Source organism: Anser cygnoides, chromosome 1 (assembly GCF_040182565.1).
Source record: "Anser cygnoides isolate HZ-2024a breed goose chromosome 1, Taihu_goose_T2T_genome, whole genome shotgun sequence".
In the NCBI taxonomy this organism is placed as follows: Eukaryota; Metazoa; Chordata; class Aves; order Anseriformes; family Anatidae; genus Anser; species Anser cygnoides.
This window is the reverse complement of record NC_089873.1, coordinates 144,657,140-144,668,774: the sequence shown is the minus strand read 5'-3', so window position 1 is coordinate 144,668,774 and position 11,635 is coordinate 144,657,140.

The following is an 11,635-nucleotide window of genomic DNA, read 5'->3' as shown; positions in this document are numbered from 1 at the left end:
TGTGCTAGACCCCTCAGGGCTGGCTCTAGGTTTTGCTGTGAAGTCACACGTGTGGGGCCTGAGGCACTTTTCCATGATGCCTGCAGCTGGGGAGCAAAGGATCTTTCTTTCTTTTTCTTTCTTTATCTTTCTTTCTTTATTTCTTGCTTTCTCACTTTCTTGCTTTCTCACTTTCTTGCTTTCTTGCTTTCTCGCTTTCATGCTTTTTTCCTTCCTTTTTCCTTCCTTCCTTCCTTCCTTCCTTCCTTCCTTCCTTCCTTCCTTCCTTCCTTCCTTCCTTCCTTCCTTCCTTCCTTCCTTCCTTCCTTCCTTCCTTCCTTCCTTCCTTCCTTCCTTCCTTCCTTCCTTCTTTAGCATAACAAGGTTACCTGAAGTTGGAAAGAACCATTTGCAGTCATATCCTAAATATGGTTTATGCCATAAGAAAAGGCTAAGGTTTGTCATCTTATATTTCTGAAAAAACGAGCAAGGCATTTTTATTTTGGTTTCTTGTTCAAAGAAAAGGCCCAGATTGCCAGGAGAGTTTCAGTAGAATAATTATTTAGACACCTGTATATTCTAGGCATAACTGGTCTTCAAAGCCCATATTCAAACTCCACACAGATCATGCCCTTCAAAACAGATGACGGGAAGAACAAACACTTACCAGGCCTATGCCATTGCTTGGCACTCCTAAAGAAAATACCCTTCTGATCCCCACAAGGAAATACATCATCACCATTTTGCAGGATAAGGAAAATCTCTTGGTTCCCAAGAATGACAGAAAGAGAAAAAGGGAAAAATACAGGATATGGTGATGCAGGATGTGTTGTTCCCTGTTTTAGACAAAGAGAATTATAGTATACAAGTAGTCAAGAGGAGTGAAGCTAGCAGAAGGCTTTTGTAAAACAGCTAGATTATTTAGTATTCTCACATCAGTGTAAATAGATACAAAAGATAACATCTTTAAATATCTTAATTTTAGCATGCGACAATATTTTAAAATCTTTTGTAACTTACTATGTACTTTAACACTTATGTAAACTCTTCCAGAGGTCATTTAGATTTGAAAGATTTATTTTAAACAATATGACCTATGAAATTTGTTATTATTATTATTTAATTTAAAAGTGAATTGATTTATTAATATATATATTTCATATAACTAACAGATACTATCTGGAAAAAAGTAATCATTCCCACTTAAGGTTGCATTAATCCAATTGCACTGTGTGTATCTTTCTGTAATTGCCATTACACTAATGCTGGGACAGAGTCTGAGATTGCTTTGCCTTGTACCTCTCTGGTTGGTCACAGTTGTTGTGACTCTAATCCTAAAAGCTGATGAATAAATCTCAACTTCCAGGAAGAAGTTCTGGCATATTGACTTCCTTTCTTTTATAATATTTAATGCCTGCCTACTAATCACTGAAATTGTTTATTAATCTCTCCCCTCCAACCCCTCCAATTTTAATGAGATAACCTTTGAACATACAGACCATTCTGTCTCACTGTTGTTGAGCTGTCCTGTAGACAAACCACATTTCCAATTGCTCCCATTCATAATGGCAGCTGTGGTGGGCATTCATAATATGTTTCTTGCTGTAGATTCATTCAAAAGTTTATTTTATACTTCCACACAAGTAGGAGTTGCATCATCTTCTTCAAGTCAATTAAAAATATCAGAGTAATAACTAGGGTAATAACTGATAAAGAATTGTTTTCAGCCAGAATCTATATTTATGTTACTTTGGACAGTAGTTTGTTTAACTCATTTTCAAAGATCTTTAGTGAGAGGGGCTCCAAACTCTCTAGAGACAATCCCTGCCACAGCTTCAATGTCTTCACAATTAAAAAGATTTTAGGAGTGTCTGACCTTTCAATATAGGTTTGCTACCTTCTGTTGCTTCTTTATAGACCTCAAACACAAACTCGTCCTTGACTCTGCAGAATGTTTTTCTTCAGATTTGAAGTCTTTGTTTATATCCACTCTCATTCATTTCTTCTTGAGATGAAATCATCCCAGTCCAGATTTTCTTGCAGGTCACATTTTCCAGACTTCTGATTAGTGCTACTCCAAACCTTTGGACAGTCTCTGTAAGCTGCATCTTTCTTAAAATGTGGTGCTTTAACTGGGCCCATGACAGTGCCCAGCTGAGCAGTTTGAACATTGTCTATGTCTTACAAGGAAACTTCTGTCTGCAGAGCTCCCAACAGCTTTGCTCTCTTTTATCCAGTTACATTTCCAATTTTCTTTACCACAGCTCTGGAGAGAAAGAGATTCTCTCTCATTCAGAATGAAACTTCTGCCTTGTGCCATTCTCTCACCTGGTGAAACTTTAAAAGTTCTTCAGACTCTGCTTAAGATGGAAAGAGGGTTCTGGGGTTAATCCTCCTGGAAAGACTGGAAAAAAAGCTTTGTTTGCATAAGCGGAACAGATAATTTTGACTCCATATAATTTTTTCTCTTGCTTTTCTTTCCAGAATGGAAATATCCTAAAAATGCAATGTTTAGTTTTATTTTTTTTTTCTGAAACTTTTTTCATGTAGTTATTGGCATTCGTAATTTAAGCAAGAGTGATGTAAATATATAATTTGAATGAAAAATCAAATATAAAAAATGAAATACGGGGCTTTCCATCTTTTTTAAATATTATTTTGTCCAAAACTACTTACACAATTAAGCAGAAAAAAAAAAAGCAGATTTTCATGGGCAGTTTAAGATTTAATTTTAAAATGAGTAAAAATTTTGTAAGGAAAAACCTCACTTGATTCCACAGTGGATGCTCTCCTTCTTGACTTAAATCAATCAAGCAAATAAACCATTAGCAAATTTTAATATAAGTTCATTACCTACATAGATTCATTTAGATTTTATATCAGGTTAGGTACTTGGGTTTGTTTACAACTGCATATTTGGAATATTTTCTAAAAAATTGTGTGATTTTAATCACAGAAAACTTAAGACTTAAAGGCCTCACTCCCTTAAAGTCAACAGAAAACTCCCATGAGCTTCTCCTGGGAAGGACTGAGCCTTTAATCTGTGTTTGTTTAATATTAAAGTCCCTGAGATAGGCTGGTAGATAGGTTTCTTTGAACCACACTTGTAGCAATATTAAGCATGTTTTTCTTTCTGATATACCCAATTTTTTTTAAACTACTTAAGCACGTACTAATGACTTTTCTACCACAGTCTGCTCCTGACCCTCTGGTTTGTCTTTCTGTTCCGAATCCATGAAGATCGATAAACATTTTGCAGCAGAAGTGTGAAAATATATATATTTTTAAATGAGTGGTTCATCATTACTCTTCTGTTTTCTTATTCCATTAAATTCCATCACACACGATCATTTCTGAACAAACATTTGCCGTCAATATTTGCTAAAAAAGTCCAACTCAGCCTAGTAAATAAAGCATTAGAAAACATAATTTTGTTCCTTCACCCAGCTAAATCCATTAAGACTTTAACATAAGTAAAAACTAAAGACAAAGGGAATTTCTTAAAACATGAAGGCCTGTAGCACATTTGCATTTTGAAATTAATTGCTGACCTAATTATTTGTCAGTAGAAGGATAAGTTAATCAAATATAATGTTCACTAAAGCTTCTAAACACCCACAGGATTTTCTCCCCCGGAGTAAAGTGTCATAGTGGTCCAGTTTGACAATCCATTCTCACTGTCATCTTGTGACCAAAGAAGGACTATCTGGGAAATGGTACCATATGGAGACACAAGAGAAAATGAAATACTTAGATCTCCTGTACAAAGGCACGATAAGCAAACAATCACCAGAGGAAGTCAGGAATGACAAAGCTTTGAAAAAATAAATACTCTGTCTTTCAAATCCATTTAGATTTACTTTTATACTCTCTCCAATTTGGACTAAAATACTCTGATATTAAATATGCATTTGTAATAGAAAGCAAACATATTGTGTAATGTTTCATTTCTAGCATAACTCTAGATCTACTTAGCATCAAATTGATGGAAAGGCCCATATTTATAGACAAGATTGGGACCTTTTCTTCTTCATCCTAGGGAAACCGACCGTTATCCACAAATAATATGTGGCAACAAACCACTTCATGACCTGAGGCAAAGGATGCACAGTTTTATTTCAAAACACACTCAGAAACATAATCTGATGAAACTATCAGGTAATGTGACCAATGTATTATTTTCATAAGGCATACCTACATATTTGAGTTAGAAATACCTCATCAGTAGTAGTATGAACTACTTCATTGCTTCTCTTATTACAGTACTGCCTCTCTCCTGTCATCTGCTGGCAATGGCAACCCACAGTAAAGGATGTTTTTCTGATCATTTTGCACTCATTAAATACAGCTGTCACAATAGCGGATGCGAGAATGCATACAAAACTTTTATGCCACGTCAAAATAAAGCAGAAACATTTTAAAAAGATCTGAAACCTTTGAAGCCTTTTCTTGAGAAATATTGAAATATTGCTTTTTGTTGTTGTTTTCGACAATTGAAATTGTTCCACAGCAGCACACATTAAAACTCACTGCAGAACAAAACATCATCCATCAAAATTAAAGAAAAACTAAAACAAAGATAAAAAAAAATCAACAAACCCAACCTCTAAGAAGCACAAAGTGTTTGGTTTCTGAAAGTCTGAAGTTGTGGTTCATCACCTGACTTCTGGGGCTGAACACACATCAAATTCCAAAATCTCAAGGGAGCTGACATTTACTTCTGGACCATGGATGAAATCTGCCCAATAAAGCTTCCAGCTGAGCAAAAACATCTTACCCAAATTCTACATTCTGAGAAACAGCTCCCTTTCAGGCTAAGAAGCAGTACATTCTGTAGTTGTTTGACATTAGTTCCATTAAAAAAAAAAAAGAAAAAAAAAAAGAAAAAAAAAGGCTACAAGAACGACCTCAAAGCCTTTATGTAATCTGTGTGAACAGAAAATCCCATACGAGTACCATTAATTAATACTTATTCTTATCTGTATGCAAGTGTATTCTGGCTGTAAGATTTAAGTTGACCCATTGAAGACTTTGGTCACTCTGAGCTGGAAGAAAGCAGTGATTTGAACCTATCTTGCACAGTCCTGTTTTAGGATTACTTGACAATTTTTTAAAATAGTGCATTTTTTTTTTCACAAAACTTTGAAGCATCTCCTTGAGTTGATTACTACCCTGAAACTGGAAAACAGAACCCACAAACAAAGATACGGATTTTTAAATGACACCCACATTTTTGGTGAAGTAGTTACCTGCAAGAACAAACTCAAGATATCCTGAATGGCTAATCTTAAGATTTATTAATGAAGGTTCTTCAAAGGCTGGCCTACATAGGTATAACACTATAGCATTTATTACTGCAGTTACTCATTTAGCATGAATGACATTAGCTCTAGTTCTTTGTTGTAAGGCCTACTGTTGACCTTGCTTGAATGTACAGTTTGGGGCCAGTTAGGTGATTTATGTGTCATGTGTTTTCAATTCCCTCTTAATTTTTAATTTACAATTTTTGCATGTGTAAACAATGATGGAAAAATTGTGCAAGTGTGTGCATGTATATGCATGCACATGTGTGTAAATATGCCCTGGAAAATGCCTGGAAACATGCCTAAAAAATGCTTACTGCTCACAGTCCGATCAGCAGTGAGATGCTTTGGAGCTACTGGGAAAGAAGTCCCCTGAAAATAGTGGCTAGACCAGAGCAGCCCCACGCTGTTTCATTTCCTCTGAAAGGCACAAATGTGATGGCCAATGGGAGACAACTTCAAGCATCCACATACTTGGCATCCATACAATGCAGGCTGCTTTCATTATGGGAACCTAAGCGTGTCTCTATGAGATACAGTGACTCTACAATTATTGTGTGGAGATAGACTCAGCTGCAGTTCTCTCTCTGGCTTGCTTCTCTTCATGCAACTCTTTCCTACTCTGTCTACTTTTCTTTTTTATTATCTTGTGTATTACTTTACCTGTGTTGAAGACACTTTCCTGAGATAAAAGAAAGAAAACTGTGATGCCCTTGGCTTTGGGAAAAATAGAAAAATGACATGGGTCTTTCACCATTAGTGTATCCACCTACAGAAGTGGTTATTGTGAATAGGCATAGTCAAAGCTCGGCAGAATTTGTAATTGAGAATATTAACATAGAGAACACTGCTGAACTCTTAGTTACCCCTATGTGCCACTACCATCCCTTGCTTGGCTTGTCCCAAGCTGTCCAAGTTCCTAACTAGCTTGTGTTTACTGGATTTTAGAAAATGTTTGCGGTTGGCACTAGGAGCCATAAATCTGAATCATGGTACACTGTGTAATCCCAGCTATGGTTGTAGGATCAAATCCTGATGGACTTAACCATGTGGGGAGAAATCGCAAGGGAGTGACTACTGGGAGAAAATACAGCCAGAGGAAATCTCAGCATGTAGGTTCTGGATGAGTGTGAACAGGAATAAAGGTAAAGATGAAGAATATGTCATGCCATAAAGGAAAGCAAGAAGTCAGAGAGAATTCAATTAAAGGGCACAGGCTGTGAAAGGGAGACAGAAGAGCAGAAGAAAAAGGGAAGCTTGAAGAATATGACAAAGAGGGAAGAACGTGGCAGAGGGTAAGAGAGAAGTTCTTATGGCAGAATGGAAGGGAAGGATATAAGAGGGAGAGGAAAAAGAGCAGTAGAGTGGCAGAAGGGAAAGACAAGGCTGCTGGCCTTCTGACTTCCCTTATAAAGTGGGAAAAACTTTATGGGAAAAGTTGTTATGAAGGGGAGACAAAAAGCATGAGACATCCATAAGCAACATCCATCTCCCCTTGCATGTATCCATGCCTTCTCACTGGCTTGCAGAGAGTGATTTTTCTCTCAACATCAGAGCCCTCCAGGATGCCCTGCTGTTGCCCTGGTTGCTCCCAGCCCTCCCCACTAGGACTCGTCTTCACAGCTTCCATCCCATGCCAGGACAGTGCCCTCGAGTTTGTGGCCAGCTCCTGTCCTTTGGGTTTCAGAAGTCATTTTCGGACTGGACCACATTCTTGAAATCTGCCCTTCAGAGCAAATATAATCCCAGATCTATCTTAAAGGTCAAGTCCTCCAGGTTTTACACGGTTTTGACTCATCCGCACCTTCCAGAGATTTCAAAAAGCCTTCAGCCTAGATAAGGAAGGGCAGGACTGGGTCCACAGATTTCCAATATGAAAAGTGACTTCACTTTCAGATAGCTTTACTGTACCTGTTTTAAGGTTTCACTGTTCTATTTCTCTCATTGAAATACATGGAAGGATCTGTACATCAAATACATAAAAGATTTGACTTTTAATTCCTACCATGTATTTTGGTAAGAGGAATTAAATGTCAAAACACAAAAGCAATTATACACTTAATGGTAAAAAACATATAATCAAGTCATTTTTTTATTTTCAAATTGCGGGGATTGAAATAAAAGGGCAAGAGGGTCTTACTTTGACATTATATGAGATGGAAAGGCACATTTGTATCCTTTTGTACCTTTTACAAAATGAATACGCCTGTAATCAGACCCATTCATTTTGAAAAGGAGATTGTGCTTTAGATCTATGGCATATTTGCGAGGGTGTTGAGAAAGTATCTAAGTAAAATGTGCCATAGGAAATCAACTCTGGGCAAATGCAGTTATTCTTCATGATGATATACAACTAGTTTGGCATAACGCTTGGGGTGAAACAAAGCCTGCTGGTACGGGAGAGTCATCGCTGCATATTTTACCCACCATTACTCCAGCAAACTTGGCAACATTTTCTAGCTCAGGAAGTCCCTGAGCTACGAACTTCTGGGGGCTGGGAGAGTGATGTGGGGCACTCAGTTGTGAGACTTCATTCTTCTCTTCTCTAGCCAGCTGAGGCTGGCCACTGTTGGGGTTAAGACACATGTTCTTATATCTACCTTCGTCTGAACATTTTTTAAGTTCCTTTGTTCTATGTACCCAGCAAATTTAAAGGGGGAAAAAAGGCATCCAGTCATGTTGTTGCCTCTATATTCTGTGCTATTAGAAACACTAATCCCTAGTGCAGCGAACCACTGCTCCTACAGTGAGCCTTTTAGGCACCTCTACTTTATATATTGGCAACAGTATAGCACAGTGCATATGGCTGTTTGTCCCACAGACCTAGCAAATCAGTCATCCAGACTAGGTGCAGGAGACAGTGTGTCACAGCTCTCCCTGGCCTGAGCAGGTAGGTGAGTTTCCTTCCCAGATGTAAGGAAAGCAGCCTGGTCTAACATTTCTTTTTTGCAAGTCCTTATATAGATGGAAAATAGGCTGAAGGGACAGAAGTGGACTGCTATGAGCTTAGTGACAACACAGCCCTGGGATGATGCTTTTCCACTTCTGCAACAGTTTATAAGGGTATAGAAGTCTTATTAGCAATAGACTTTGCTACATTAATTCCATATGACAATTGTTTACACTCAGCATCAATCTCTGTGAACCACTGGATCAAATTCCTTTTTATTGCTGCAAAATCTATGAACATTTCTACCAGAAGCATACTAGATGCAAGGTGTGGGGCCATTTTTGCATCCAATGGATTAGTTTACCCAGATGACCACAGATTCTTGTGTCTGATTCCTACTCACAATGAGATTGCATTCCTGAATCTGTGAAAGAAAACCAAAAATTAATATGAAGGTACCTACTATCTAAGTAAAGATATGCAGCTGAGTGCCTTTAACATAAGCTAGAAGACAGCTCCCAAAATACAAATCTGAAAACACAACCTAAAATGCCCCAGAAAAGAAATTGAACCTGAATTACCTATCAGCCTACAGTTTTGTAATTCTAAAAGGGAAATATTTCTGTGGAGTGCGGTGATTCTGTGTGTACACAGAGAGATGGCACCCTGCTTAAAGCTTATCCAGGTAGGCAAGTTACAGGAAGGGTGCTTCTTCAATGGAAATACACAAGTAACCTCTTCCAGACTAAAAGTAAATTATATACTATGGAGTTGGGCCAGCTAGGGTGCTATATTATTATAAGCTCTAATTCTTGACTTTTGATATTCAGTTTGACATATATATATATATTTTTTATAAATACTTTTGTGCTTTCACTCTGTCTTTTGTGTAATGGCAATATAACAATCTAAAAACCTAATAAATGAAAACATACAAACAAGTAAAAATAATCAGTTGAAGAAAGATGAGAACATTATTCAGTTCACTTTTCGGAGATCTTGGAGCACTTCAGAGGCAAATGTGTCTATAGAGTTCTTAAAAAATAATAGAAGATTTTTAGCGAATATTTTGTATGTATATTTTATGCCTAAGAAATGATAAAACATCTATTTTGCATGCCAATGCACTATTACATATCTATATTTAGCTTTCACTTTTAGTGGGTGTTATCTGCTAATGTGTATTTCAGGGAAGTTTGGAAATCTAATGTTAAAACATGGTATTTTTCACCTTCTGAAAAGAATGGGATTTTGATAACAAAAGAAGCAAAAAAGACAACCTGCTAAATGGTACTTACTGATAAAGAGGATTCTCTCTACCAGGGAGAAAGAGCCATCAAACTTTTAAATCCTACTTGCACTACTTGCAGGCTTACATTTCTTAAAAAAAAAAATCAAACACCCCCCCCCCAAAAAAAGGCCTTTTTTTTTTTTTTGTACAAAATTTCATTTCTCTCAGATTCAGAGAACTGAGTTGAATCTCATCATGCTGAGTTTCTTCACAAGAGGAATGTAATGCTTAGTGTAGGAAGTCCCTGAAAACATATTTTATGATCGACATTTTCTGTCACCCTTTGCCATCGTGGCATACATTTTCCTGTCACATAATATACGGTAATTATATGGATTTTCCTCTTTCCAAATCAGAGGAATGTTTCCTTACTTGAACGGAGGGGCCATAGACTACTAGTCAACCTAAAAATCCTGTTAGCATTACATCTCCGCACAAATAAAGAATTTGGATCAGTGCCTTGTTAGATCACCTCTATTTCTAGCTCGCTGAGTAAAAAGAGCATTTTTTACAGCCTAGTTTGATAAGTAAAAGGTGTCTTTCTCACCTGCTTGCACTCTGAATTGTCACTATCATGCTTTGTTCCTTTGCATGCAGCTGTTGTCAGCTTCCGAGTCACAGAACCACTTGCAGGAACGGCTCGGGAGAGTTTTGGAAGAAAGGAGAGGGAAAAAAGGAGCTGCATTTTTATTTAACAGAAGAATGAGAACATAAAGAAAAGAAAGGTGTTCTCAAGAATGTAGCCCGCAGTCTTGTCAGGTAGCATTTCTTCAGATGTTTTTTTTTCTCCCCTTTCCCACCCCAAGATCTCTCTTCATCATTTTTTTAAACATCTCTTCTGGGACAGGGACATGAAAGTGAATTGTGGGTCAAAGGCAAGAATTAGGGGTTGCCGAGGCTGCTTTCTGATGGCTTTACTTTATCTTTGTGTCCAAGCTTTTGCCAGTCAGCAGGTACCACGGGTTATCCATTCCAGTCACATCATTTTCTGCTTGATGACAAGCATCACACCTTCATCCATCACATTTACATTTCAAACTGCCATGCTGCTCTATTGATTAATTATTTAGCAGCTCTTGGCCACTTGTGAGTGTTTCTGTGCTCACGTTTCACAGAGAAGGTCCATTCTTTTTATTTGTGTGCAGTTTTGTAAAACAGAAAAAGTATGTAAAGCCTTTAACATACATACCCCCATGTGTGCATGCTAATATGTGCACATGCATATGTGTGTGCATATTTACGTGTGTGCATGTGTGCACACCAGTACAGTTAAGTACACACAAGGAGCAGGAGCAGGTAAGCTGATCAATAAGCACATGCTCGCACTGATAATAGATTTCTGAGTTTTCAGAGCCCCAAACAGCCGATCAATGAGACCTTGCAGGTGTGCTGAAGCTGGGAATTGTATCAGCTACATCATGCTCCCTGCAGACCAGTGGGAAGCTCACACATCATCCTCTGGGCTCTGTCACTCAGAACAAAAACAGGTGAAAGGCTTTTGCAGGTGCTTGATAATATTTACATTACTTCCACATCACAGACAGGAAAGGGTAGCCTCTAAGCAGGAATCAGGGGGATCTGGTTCTTCCTAGGTCTCTGCTTGCCCAAGCAAATCACTTCATCCTTCTTTTCCTCAGTTCTTTTCTTTTTTTGTGAAATGGAAATCCAGTATCTGGAAAATAAATCCACTACTCTGATGAGAAAGCTGGCTACCCTAAGAGGTAAATGGTTTTGTGACCATGTGGATAGATGGCTATCTGCTAACCCTCATTATTTATTTCTCTGCATTAATTTCTTCCAATTTAATAATATAAATATATATATATGTATATATTTAAGTGGGTATTTATAAGGTAAGATTCTAGGGTGAAGAAAAGAATCTGTGAGATAATCTGTTCCTGGAGTAGTGTTATCATTATCACTTGGTGATACTGTCTCTTTGTCTCTCACAGCTAGTTCTCCACACGTCTCTTTGATATTCATAACTGCTTGCACAAAGATAGAAGTTTTTGGAAGGAACGCCTTCAAAAAAGATACAAGATGAAGTAGGCACTCATGTTTTCAATAAGGATCTTGAAAAATATCTTGACCGAAAAAATCTTGAAAAAATGGCCACAAGTTGCACCTGGAGAGATTTAGATTAGCTATCAGGAAAATCTTCTCTCAAAATGT